The sequence below is a fragment of the Mixophyes fleayi genome, chromosome 5 (assembly GCF_038048845.1).
Source record: "Mixophyes fleayi isolate aMixFle1 chromosome 5, aMixFle1.hap1, whole genome shotgun sequence".
NCBI lineage: Eukaryota > Metazoa > Chordata > Amphibia > Anura > Limnodynastidae > Mixophyes > Mixophyes fleayi.
The window spans coordinates 246594649-246608452 of record NC_134406.1 but is presented as its reverse complement, the minus strand read 5'-3'; positions in this window follow the sequence as shown (position 1 = coordinate 246608452).

Sequence of the window (13804 nt, the reverse complement as noted above, 5' to 3'; positions counted from 1 at the left end):
CGGGATTGACAGATCAAACTAAAAAGTAGTTTTAGCAGAACTTATCTTTTGCCATTCCTGAGCCTCTTTTAGCTGTTGTAAAATGGGCCCTATCTTTCCCAACATAACATACATTTGTGACCCAAATTATTTGACTGTGTCCTTGATGCTCCAACCCTTATTTAAACACATCCAAGCCCCCTTAGCTGTCCCCACAACAGCTAAAAAGGATCAAACCCTGTTGAGGCACCTCACAGATTGCAGACAATAGATATGGGATAAGAGTGGCCCCAAGCTTCTTCCCCCCCCCCTTCCTCTTGCGCCATGACTTTCCTTATCATCTACTTTAATGTACGGTTAAAGTGCTCCACCAGGCCATCCATTTGTGGAAGGTACCTGAAGGTATGAAGAGCAGTCACACCAAATAGACGATACATGTCTTTCATTAACTTGGACTTCGCTATGGTGCTGGACTTTATATTCTAGACAAATATATTCCCACAAGCGAGTTCTCCAGTGGCCCCACAAGGTCCATACCTATATGTTCAAAGGAGACCTGAAATATAGGTATTGGTGGGAGCGTTGCCCTATACATGGGTTTGGGACAGGATCTCTGACAAATGGGACAAGACCAGCAAAACCCTTTAAATGCCATATGTACACCGAGCCAGTCTGTATCCTCACAGAGAGGCGGGGAGGGCTCATCCATGACAACACCAGTCAGCGCTGCTTTAGATTGTCCTGGCTTCCCCAAATAGTTACTTTCATGGAAGCCCTGTTGTGACCCCTAGGATAGCATTCTGGGTTGGTGCTTCCCAAAGATCAGGATACTGTGTTTTCTTGGGCAAATCCTTTAACACCAGACTTCCAACCATTAAATGTCATCAACATGTCCGGCCGGACGCTCACAGAGCACCTCTTTAAACAGTGGGAAGTTTCTCCCCAGAATAAGCGGATACAGCAGCTTAGATGCTGTGGCAGCCACCACCATAACAGTTTGGTTTTTAACTCCGCCTGGTAGAAGAGTGTCCTCATATTCCTCAATCATCCCATATATGCAAAGGACTGTCACCTTGGGGAAGCAAGTACTTTTCAGGCTGGACAGAGCTGTAAACCAATGACAGCTCACTCCCAGAGTAATTTAAAGCTAGGACTATATTTTGGATGCTAAGCTCAGTCACTCGGCCCAAACGTTTCCTGACTCTCCACATTCAAACTACTTTGGATTAGACATCTTTATAACTGGCCCTCTGCCAATAGCAGTTTTACCATTGGGTCGCATGGCTATGATTGTTAAACCTGGCTTTTGATGTAGCATCAGTTTTGGCATGAACACAGGTGTTTGATTATTTGCTGTAAAAGCACAAAACCTCTCTATCACGGTGTCAAGTTCTTCATAAGTCTGTGGGTTCGACTGCAGCACCCATCCTTGCAGACCACGGTCTAGCCCCGGATGCAGTGATCTATCGCCTAAACTTAAATAATTCGAGTTTGCAAAATCGTCTCTGGCTGCCGCCATTTTTAAAAAACTTTGGAAAGCTCAGACAGTTGTGCTGTGTCTTTTTTTTTTTGTCATAAAAACCCAATACGAGCCAATATCTCAGACTTTAAAGCACAAATAATTAGAGGACCGGTTCTCAACCAGATCCATATAAACTCGCCGAGCAAGCCTCCCAACCCAAACTTCAGGGGGGCAATTTGCCCTTTTTGTAACTCTCTCAAAAGATACCAGATAGACTTCTATGTCATCAGCTGGGGACATTTTATGCAGAACCAGACAGGTGGGACATTTCGGTCATGCCTCACCTGTGCCAACTCTTCCTGTAAGAGCCTGGTGTTTTCCTCATGTGCCTCTGCAACTCGTAGCACCTGAGCCCTGCTGCTCTTGTTGTGCAACGACCACATTCACGAGGGCTCTCAAAACTTCTTCAATGTTAATGCCTACGCAGGTTAGGAAGCGGAAACTTGCCTCCCTAAGAATTCCACTTCTAACACCACTTAAGACACAAGCACCCTTCCATGCACACATGACAACTCCTTGCTTGTAGTTTGCCTTTATGGTCAGGATGGTAAAGTAGTTCAACATACCACGCGCTTTCTTATAACTCTGATGCGAAGTTGAACAGAGACCAACTCCCTAGTCACTGGCCAACTTGTTCAGCATCGGGCACACTGGATAAAACTCAGGCTTAAATACTTTACACTCCTCCCACAGCCCTAGCTTGATGGACAGGAGACTCCCACCTGGTCTTCATAAAGGACTTCTCTTCAGGTGCTCTGCTTGATTAGCCTCACTGCAGAGATACCCCGTCAGCTGCTGTTGTCTATAGAAAAAGATACCTCTAAACCACTTCAAAATGTGCAAGTTATATCAAACTCTAAAACAGAGAGTACTCCAAGACGCATAGGGAAATGGAGAGTAGTTTGTAGGATATAAATATGAATGTAGCAAGAGAAAATTATATAACTTAGTTTAATTACACAAATACTTCAAAAAATATGGTAAATTCTGGCCAGAATATATAAATACAGTGTACACAAATTATATACCTAACTGATAACAATAAATAAGCATAAATTGCACAGTCCAATGACCCAGTAATGTAAGGTATATCAGTAAACAGCTCACATATAGAATCCATACAGTAAAAAGTAATAAATCTGCAAAACCAGTCACTTCGGTACGCGGCCATTGCGCTCTGCACATTGCCAGCAATTACAGTAAGAATCTCTGCTCATTCTTCCTCTGACATCTATGGGGTGCGAGGGAAAAATGAGCAGAGATTTCAGCCATAACAGCGGCACAAGGGGTCTCCGTGGATGATCCAGAAACACCTCATACCAAATGGAGTCTCCTCCTTAGTATAAATGTGAAAAAACCTATTTCTAAAAATGGACAATGAGAGTTAAAAAAAAAAAAAAAAAAATTGATTCAAAAACTAAAAAAGAAATTATATGGTCTTAGCAGAAATGAAAAAAACAATAACATTCTTAAATAGAAAAAATATAATAACCTGTCTGCCGGTGTCCGATATCTGTCCGTTACCCTTCTCATGTCTCCAGTGTGGTTGAGAGGAGGCTCTTGTGCCTATGGTGGGGTTCCATTTATCAGATGGTGCCTGAAGATAGTGGGCAGTAAGCTTATACTGAGTGGACTTCAGAAGAGCAGGCAAGTCAAATAATGGTAATCTTAGTTCTTATGTAGTACACGATATGGGGATGAGGTGGTATGCAGATAGCCAGCTTGCATCAGGGTCTCTTCTTAGAAGTACCACTGCTTCCTGGTATGCCAGATCATTCACCCGCATCTAGTCCACAGCTTGTGCACATAGCTGGGTAATGACTATTAGAAATAATATGAGGGTAATAAAGTGTTCATTCTCCTTTAGTAGAATGTAGTAAGATGGCAAATAGATCACTTAAGTAGAAAGTCCAGATGCAGCGGTCTGGCATGTAGGAAGGCATGCAGACAGCTGTCAGCATGCCACTGCATGGCCGGTAAAGCTGCATGTAAAAGTGAGATTAAGACAGTGTGTGGAACATCGCAAAAATACATACAACATATGCAGCTGGAATGGTAGAACTGAAAACTTGCATGTGCAAGAGGCAAATAAACCATTTATAACAAGACCTGTATCCTATATAAAAAGGAAAAGATAAAAAAAAAAAAAAAAACCCAAAAAAACCCCCCAAAAAAAAACAACCTATAAATGTTATAATTCACGGATCTAATACGTGAAGGATATAGTAATATTGAATGCTGCACAAGGAGGAGAGATGTGGACATATGTGTTTTCAGAAGTAGTGCAACACAATAGGAAAGTACAAACATAATATCTATCCTGAGTGTGGGCACTAAACAAAATGGAGATAAGTTAATGGACAGGAGATAATGATGAAATTCAGGGTCAGAAGTAGCTCAACAATTACTTAGGAATGTGCAGAGGTTAAAATCTAGATTCAACCCTTTGGGTGTAAGGGTCTGTAGGTCATAAATGCAGAGGGCCTCCTCTCTGGATACACGTTTAATGTAGTCACCGCCTCCACACTGGGGACAGTCTTAATGCTCATAAATTTTAAAAAGTAGTCTGATGCTGCCCATGATATTTAGAACAATGGTCAGAGGCACCGTTTGCCCTTTAATGGAGACTCCGACGTGTAGGCTAACTGGGGGTTTGCATAACACCCCAGGTAGACCTATTGAAACAAGCATAGGATCCAACATATCCCAGTACATCGACCAATTACGACAACCACTGGTAATACAGCAGAAGAGTTACCTGAAGGGCACTTCTGATATCTTCAGAATGGAGAAAGCTTCGCCTATCTTTTTGGAAGATTTTAAGGACTTCTTCATTCCATATATGCACTGTAGCACATATGATTGTTTGACACAGTGTAAATCATATCTTTCAGAATGAAACGGAGACAAGTTTAGGTAAAAACTGGGGATTGGTCCTTGGGAAAACCTTATCACAGATTAATGTTCACGTAAGGCTCCCGACACCATAATGTTCTCAAATCCTCCTGGCAAATGGAACTCCTATCAGGAAGAACTTGAAGAGATGCCCATCTAAGGGAAACTTTCTGAAGAGGTTCAAAAAAAGACCTTTAACTAAACCACTTGGCATACTGGTACGTTAATTGGTTATCGACAAAATAGACCCAAGTGTCTGTGTGGTAGAGAATGTGATTAAGCTTTAAGGGGCAAGAACTGCTATGAATAATTAAATATCTGTGAATAACTGCGTAATATGGCGGCACTATATAAAAAGAAACTATACATTTTGTTTATTTATGAAGCACTACCATATTACACAGCATTTTACATAATATACACATGTATGTAGCAGAATTACTACCTGTTAATTTAATAACCATGATTCCTTCCTTGACAGCTAGATACTAAAAAGGCAAACTTTGCATAGGAAGCATATAAAAGGTCTAATGTTACCCTCTTGTGGTATCTTCTGAGTGTTCTCTAGTATTACAAACAAGATCAGAAAGAGGGGTCAAAAAAAAAAAAAAAACTTGCAAAAAACTCAAAATGGGTATAAGCTAGACTGCCGTGGAGGGGGGGGGGGGGGGGGGGAAATAGGCAATATGTAATATTTCTTCTTTTCACTGCTCCTCCTCCGTGGCAGCTAGATACTAATGGGCGAGTACCCAAGCAGTTAATTCATGCCTATGTTGCTGTAACTAAAGCATGCAGCACTTTTTTCCCCATATTAGACTTATGCAGAGTCAGTTACATAAAGTCTGTAAAGTTTAGAAAAAAATGTGAAGCTAGCGATTACCACCACTTTACATAATTCCTCTGTAGCGGATTGTGCTTTGCCTGCCCATAATATATATATATGGCTCTGGTTGAGTGGGACTTCAAAATACTCAACGTCTCCTTCCCTTTTGCTTTGTATGAGCTTATGATGCCATTCCTTTTCAACCTTGCTAATGTATCTTTACTTGGGGGCTTGTCATTTGGGAGTCCCAGCTGTCAAAACAAAAAACAGCCTTTTAGAGTATAGTTATCCTGGGTCTGCAGAAAATGAGCCAAGAACTTATTTTGTCCATACATGCACTACATGGTCAAAAAGTATGTAGATACTCCTTAGCAATGGGTGTGGCTGAAATGTCCCATTATTTCAAATAATCAAGCATACAGCCATGTAATCTCCATAGTCAAACATTAGCACCACAGTGAGTCAGTCATACTGAAGAGCTCAGCAACATTCATAGAGTCATAAGAGGTCAGCTTTCCAACAAATCGGTTTGTCAAATTTCTACTCTGCTTGAACTGTCTCCGTCAATTGTAAGTGCTGTTATTGTGAAGTGGAAATGTATAGGGGTAACAACAGCTCAGCCACAAAGTGGTAGGGAACACATGCTCACAGAAGGGGCCCCAGAATACGTAAAAATATGTCCAAGGTTGCAACATTCACAGAGTTCAAAAATACCTCTGGAAGCAACATCAGCACAAGACCTGTTTATCAGAAGCTTCGTGGATTAGGTTCCCACGGTCAACCAGCCACACACATACCTCGCATTACCATGTGGAATGCCAAAGTCAACTGGGAATGGTGTAAAGCACAGTGCCATTGGACTAGAGTAGTGGAAACGCATTCTCTGCAGTGACATCACCATCTAGCAGCCCGGACAGATCTAAGTTTGTTGAATGCTAGGAGAACGCTTCCTACCCAAATGAGTACTGTCAACTGTAAATTTGGTGGAGGAATAATGGCCTGGGCCCCTTAGTTCCAGTGAAGGGAAAACTTCATGCTACAGCATACAATGACATTGTAGAGAATTGTGTGCTTCCAACTTTTTGGTAACAGTTTTGGTTAAGCCAATCAAAAAATGAGCTGCTAAGTTTGTTAGGTTCTGGACTCTGTGTGGGCCAGTCAAGTTATATCACACCAACCACCTTTGGATGAATTGGAATGCTTAGCCAGGCCTTACCACCCAACATCATTACCCGACCTGTGATGCTTGTGACTGAATGGATTTGAATCCCCATAGCAATGTTCCCAAATCTATCAACGGTATGGCGGTATCAACTCCATATTAATTCCCTGTGAAAGAAGATCTTCAACAAGCACATTTGGCTGTGATGTTCGGGTATCCATATACTTTTGGCCATGTAGAATAGTTTATTGCTGCAACTTAAAATTTGAGCAAGTTGAAATCCTGACTTTTCTCTAATCCCTCTTGTAGAAATTCTACAATTAGTACCATCGGAACCGATCTAGGACTTTTGCCCCTTTTGAAGGTGCCAGAGGGAAACATTTCTAAATTCTATTGTAGTATGCAGAAGTGTTTGGCTAACTATGCTATTTGGAAAACTTTTTACCCGTAAAATTTAGCCTTTTAACCTCCTCAGGCACAAACTGAAGTGTTTTGGTGACATAGTTGACCCTAGAACAGCAGATATCTGTGTGGTGACTGCCATATATCTTTACCAGCATGCTGTGCTTGAAAAACACATGCTCTGCTTGGTCAGAATGATACTGCTATGACCTCTGGTTTCACCAGTTTAGTTTTTCCCAGTAATTTTGATGCAAGAAGAGGGAGAGGGAAGACATACCCCAGTGTGAAATGTCATGGTCCCATCAGTACACCCATTCTATCTAAACACAGATTTCTTGAGGAAAAAGCGAGGTACCTTTGCACTCACGTTTTTGGCTTCCAATATGTGTTCACTGAAAAACCTCCCTGTTTGCCATTGTAGGACTTTGGCTCCCTCATCATGGTCCAAGTCTAGCTCCCTGATGATTGGTGGAAGGACAATATGATCTATTTGATCGTCATGGAATATGAACCTTCCAGTCACACATTCTTCATGGCTATCAAAGTACAGAGGGCCTTCATTCCCAACAAGTTTCAACAGACACATTTCTCACTCGCTTCCAATCTCCTTGAGCAAATCCTTTGCCTAGGTGTGCGCCCAACGTATTTTTTGTTTACATTGGTGTATAAGCAGAGATTATCTGTTTTCTTCAGACTCCCTGCTTGTTTAGGTTTGAGGATTGCCATCATAGATTGTCTTGCTGCAGGCATTAGGCAAATTCACTAGTGTCGCTTACCCTTTTTCCAGGTTGCATTATGAAATTAAGTTCTTCTGCATTTCTCTTTTGTGCAATTGGGCCCAATGTAATACATTTATAGTCCAAAAGAACAACCAAAGAACCACTAAACATGACCTGAGAACCACTTACTTTCATTATTCTCTGTTGCCTTGAATCTATTATCAATTCCAGAAACCTTCTTGTAGCATATAGGATAATCATCCCCCAATTGATTATTCATAACTGAAGGTTGCAATCAATTCCACTGTGTGTTCCTGAACCGATAGATGCATTTTGACTTTTACAAGGATATTGACGGAAGATTATAGTCTTCCTGCATTCAAGTGTGCTCAGGGCCGGATTAAGGGGATGGAGGCCCCTGGGCTAAGGGGGCCTCCATTCCCCCGTGAGGGCCCCCCCCCCCAGCACTTACCTCCTTCTCCGGCACGCTGTACTCTCTTTACTGAGGAGATCTTGTTAGAGTGAGACTCACGAGATCTCCTCAGTAAGGAGACTACAGCGCGCTGGAGAAGGACTGCAGGGAAAGTGCTCAGCAGTACTGATAGCGCGGGGGGCAACCCTGCCTCCGACCGATCAATACTGCTGCAGGGCACTTTCAAGGGCCCCCTGGATGCCATAGGCCCCTGGGCTGTAGCCCAGTTAGCCCTATGGTTAATCCGGCCCTGAGTGTGCTACCACCAGAAACTTTGTAAAACTGCAGGGAGCCGATGATAATCCAAAGGGGTGGTTTGTAAACTGGAAATTCTGATCCAGGAAATGTGAGGAATCTCAGGTGGGCCCTCAAAATCAGAATATGAACGTAACATCTTTCAAACCTACTGAAGTTATAAAATATCAGTTCTATGGCCACAAGGTACTCCATACACAATCTCTTACTTTGAAGAAAAAAAAACCTGTACATACCAGAGGTCTAATACAGCTCCTGTGTTTTTATTTGCAAGAAATAAAATGTGAAAATATAACTGTTCCTTTCTGGAAGAGGGACTTCTGCATTGATCTTGTTCCTCAGCAGCACTCAGAGTGCTGCCTGCTTGTCCCCTTCTAACTATGGTCAGAGAGGGACTAAATACATGCACGTTCAGTACCATTTTGAATTGCAATGAATAACCTTATGGTGGTCTTCTGCTTCCCTGGGGAAGCATGGACAGATCTCTAGCCACCCCTCTAGAGATGTTCTGACCCTCTGTGTCCACATTGCTTCATTGTGAGGCATATGAAGTTTGCCGAGTCTGATCTCCCAATCTCTGAAACCAGGCCTAGGTGGCAGGTTGCTGATAATTATTCCTGCTCTTACCTTGTGGTAGTAGTGACTTACCTGCTGACAATATTTGGATCATGTCATCCGGGTTCTGGCCAAAAAGTTAATTCCCTTCATAAGGAATAGTGAGAAGAGTCTGACTGATTCTGCAGCCCAGGGTCTAAGTCATAATACTCTCCTTACAATTACTACTAATGAAGTGGCTCCAACTGCAAGGTTAGTAGCATATACTTAGGCCATGCAGAGGTATTCTACTCCTCTCTGCGTAACCTCATGATTTGCAACCCAAATTATCCTCTACCCTGCACCCAGAGATCTGCAACAGAACCTGTTTGGTCCTTTCTTTTTTTGTTTTTTTTTGTGTGTAATTTTTAGAAAAATTAACACACATACACAATATTTATCTCATCACCACAGTGATCAATAGAGCAAAGTAGTTACAATACTTAAATGCTGGATGAAACAGTTGTATACTGAACACAGCATACACTTATGTAAAGTCAAAACTATGCGAGGCCGCCATATTAAACAAGTGCAAATTCCAGGTTCAAATCTGAAACCTGCCACCGCGATATATCCTTGATGGGCCAATGACACCAGACACAGGTGGAAATGCTTGCATTAACAAGCATGCTCCAAATTTAGATGTGTTTAGTTAGCATTGCAAATGGCTTGCTTTCATGTTGGGGTATTTCAATAAATCCAATAAATTTATTTTTTTAGAATTCCAAATTTGTTCTTAAATAAACTTTAAACAATAACCGTTGCTTTCTCACACTGGAGATAGAAACAAAAGTCCCACAAAATTGTTATGTTGTCATTAGTTCCAAATTAATGAATGTCTGTCAAAAGTATGGGGTCAGCCCATATAAAACTACCTTTTGTGTTGACCGCAGGCATATACAAATCACATGAAGTCTGAAAAGCTAAACATATAAAATACATAAATATACACACACACAGTTTAAGAAACATCAGCATGATATTTAATAGAAATGGTTTGTGTCCCAGTAAACAGCATGAACTCAATACAGGATCTAGTAATCCCACCAACTTACCTGACCCAAACAGTCCTGTGTAAATAAAACAAGAGGTATACAGATTTGTTCACTCCAGGGGGTATATTTACTAAACTGCAGGTTTAAAGAAGTGGAGATGTTGCCATAGCAACCAGATTCTAGCTGTCATTTTGTAAAATTAGAATCTGATTGGTTGCTATAGGCAACATCTCCACTTTTTTTTTAAACCCGCAGTTTAGTAAACATACCCCCAGATCTTACAATGTCTAGAAGTACATGCTAAGTGGTGAATACAGAACATGCAAATAAATACAGAAGAATCTGTATAGAAAATCGTTAAATTTCCTTATAGCAAGCTAGGATTAGTATTGGTATTTCTACATACTCCTAGAAAATGCAGCGATGATAAAACCCCCAAATGTTTCTTACAGGAGAAGACAATACAAGCTATGGACTCAAAAAAACACAATTACTCCAGATACAAGTATGTATTTAAAGAGAGATCGAAACAGTGAAGTTTTTGCTTTGGATTCTATTCACCGTTTATAGCACCTAAAAGCCTCCCATCTTATTTGAATAAAAAGTGCCTTCAACATAGTTAATTTAAATCTCTAAAAATCAGCAGCATTCTGCAAAGGCAGACTCCAGCTTTTGGCACCACAAACCAGGTGAAACAAAAAACAAGGAGAGGACTTTGGAATGATCAAATAAAAATGGAGAACACTGAATAGATTTTCCTCTCTCCAATGCCAATAGCTCCATTGACTTCAATGATCGTATTTTCCCCGTCTGCAACAATAGACAACACCGGGCCAGAGGAGACAAAAAATTCTGTATTGATCATGTTTAAATAATAGGATTCAAAATAATATACAAACTTTTCAGAGGCAAAACATTCCCCCCATAATAGATTGGGTAGTGTCCCAATTAAGGACTCCAATTTCTAAAATCGGGAAACAATGCAATATATATTTGAGGGAAAAGTGTGTGTAAACAAATATTTTGCATCTTCTAAGTGTTTGGTTTTTGTTTTTTTTGACACATCTGAGCTTAAGAATGATATCCTTTCCTTAACCTTGTTATGCAAATATATTTGTTGTCATATAGCTGTATATATGTCAAAAGTTTCGTGGGACACTTTACTGATGGGAGGTTCATTATCTGTAAGAACAGACTCCACCCTCAAATACAAAATCCATTGCACACATATACTTTGGGTATTCACCATGATTGAACATCTGCCGCTATGGACATGCCATGGATCAGTTTGAAGTTGCCTGCTGGTACACGTTATTTTAAGTTCAAAACCCAAGCTGTACACAGTCAACAACTGTGCATCATCTACAAATAAGTTCTAGTTTTAAAAAAAAAAAACACAAGTTAATGTAATCTGATATACAATCTTAATGTTAGGTCTGATAGAAAACATGTAAAAAGAAGACAAAACCAACTGAAAACTGTCATACAATACTTTATTTTGAGAAGAATGTTACATGAAAAAAAATAACACTCAGCAAGTTTAACACAACAAATTCAACATACATTAATTTGTGTTAGTTTAAATCATGCTACACACTTTTTTTTTTTTTGGCAAAGTGCTGTATTTTTTTATATAGATATTTTTAATTTTTTTTATACTCACTGAAACATACACAACCAATCTACACAAACAGAAATTCACTCAACTTGTGGAAAACACAACCTATTAACTGTTTCATAAGAGGATGTGGCTCATAAAAGAAGCTGCCGTCTGTGCATAGATACATATAGATTTCTTTTACATTGTACTGGAAATGTCCCTTTTAAATCTTCAAGTTCTTTACAGACAAAAACAATTGTGAATATAAAAACACAGACACACTCTCGCTTCTGGTTAAAAACAAAACTCACAGTCAAAAAAAACTGAATAAAAACACACAGGATCACACAACAGTATTTCCATTTATTTATTTACTAACCATCTGTACCAAACAAACCTCAAGATCTCTCATATGTGAAGCTGGCCATACACATTGTAATCCAGCAGCTGATAGCCGATTGACAGGATCACAGGCCACCGTGGACAGCACACGGCTGTCCAAACGGGACGGGATTCCGCACTTAACACGAGTGGTCGACCACTCCCTGTGTCAGTGGGGTTGGAAGATAAGTGTGCACACAGGCAGATAGCGGCATCTTTCAACCACGTTTACCAATATGTCCAATAATGATTTGGCTGAAATAGGATCATTATCAGTCATTGTGGTTGTTATGAGGACACACCTGCAGTCATACTGCAGAGGCTGTGGCCAACTTTAGTAATGCCATTTACAATTCACTTAATGGTAGCTTCCATTTCATGAGAGAGACCGCCACGGTAGTTTGTGTTTCCCCAATATAAAACCTTTTTTTTTTTTTTTTTTTTTAATTTAAAAAGACGGAGGGGGATAAATAAATGAAAAACTCTTCAATTGAACCAGTTTCAATATTGGACGGCCACAAATGGATGAAGCAGTGCTAACCAGATAAAGGTAGTCACACATGGCCAAACTTGTTGAAACCCAAATGGGTCAAATCTAGCCAGTCATACAGTGAGATTGAGTGTATAAAAGGATGATCTTAAGTTATATTTTGCATATCAACAAGCTCCCAGTCCACAGTAAAATAAAATACATGAAACTAGGTTTTCCACAAATATTTCTACAAAACCGAGAATTTTTTTTTTTCCTTCTTCTGACAAGTACGAAAAGAGTTCTTATTTTGAAACATGTCAACAGATGTAATGTATTAAGAAGCCACAAAGACCTACAGCTCAGGGAGGTGAATTACATAGAACACATGAACCCAGTAAGCAGTCACATGACAGCTGCGGCTGTAAGATAAATGCTCGCGCCATGTTTGTCTCCCTGTTGGCTGGAGAAAAGAGAGGCTGCCCAGGACTCCAGGTAGTAAAGCTGGGTACTGCAGCATCATACAAAGTAAGGCTTAGGTTTCCCTGTAATACTGCAACATACCTGATACTAACATTGTGTCTTAACCGACATCTGTCGCTAACTCTTGGTTCTCAGTAAGCAGTTTCTAATATGGCTGACTTATTATAGTCCTAAAAGAAACAAACAAAAAAAAACAAAACCAAAAAAACAACCCATAATAAAACCATTAGAAATAAACTACAGGATTCAGTAGAAAAAAAACTCCTTATTTCATTATTAATATAGGAACAAAGAAAACAATGTATAATCACACAACCACTACATTTCTCAATCATTTTACCTTCCATTCCATTTTTTTTTTATCAAAATGCTACAAAACATGTTGAAGTATAAATATTAGAAACAAAACTCTTATAATGCTATTTTCTGTACGAAGTGTGTACAATAGAATTTTGGATGTCAACATATTCCATATAGTTTTATGCATATGATTTGCATATTCAACCTGAGACTTATAGAAAATGCCAAGGAATCTATTTAGGATGTGGTCTTTATTACTTTGAAGAGTTCTTTAGTAATGGTTAAATAATAGCTATGACAATGCCACTGAAAAGAGCTACTACTGGGGTAATCAAGCTGCGGGTTTGAAAAAAAGTGGGGATGTTGCCTATAGCAACCAATCAGATTCTAGCTGTCATTTTGTAAAATGTACTAAATAAATGACAACTCTAATCTGGTTGCTATAGGGAACATCTCCAGTTTTTCAAACACGCAGCTTGATAAATTTACCCCCTGATGTTTTGCAGATTCCAGGTCCATATTTAACGCATGCGCTGTGACTCAATTGTGCATCTCCTTACCCACACATGTAGGATGACAATATGCATCGTGCACAGCATTCATATTCTCCACATAATCAGTTCTTGAAATGTTATATATAAATCAGCAATAAATGTATTGAAGATTCCCCATCTTCAAGACACATTTATTGTCTGCTCTCCTGTACACAGCTTTATCATTCTGACATTTGGTACAGGTTTAGTTATCTTTACC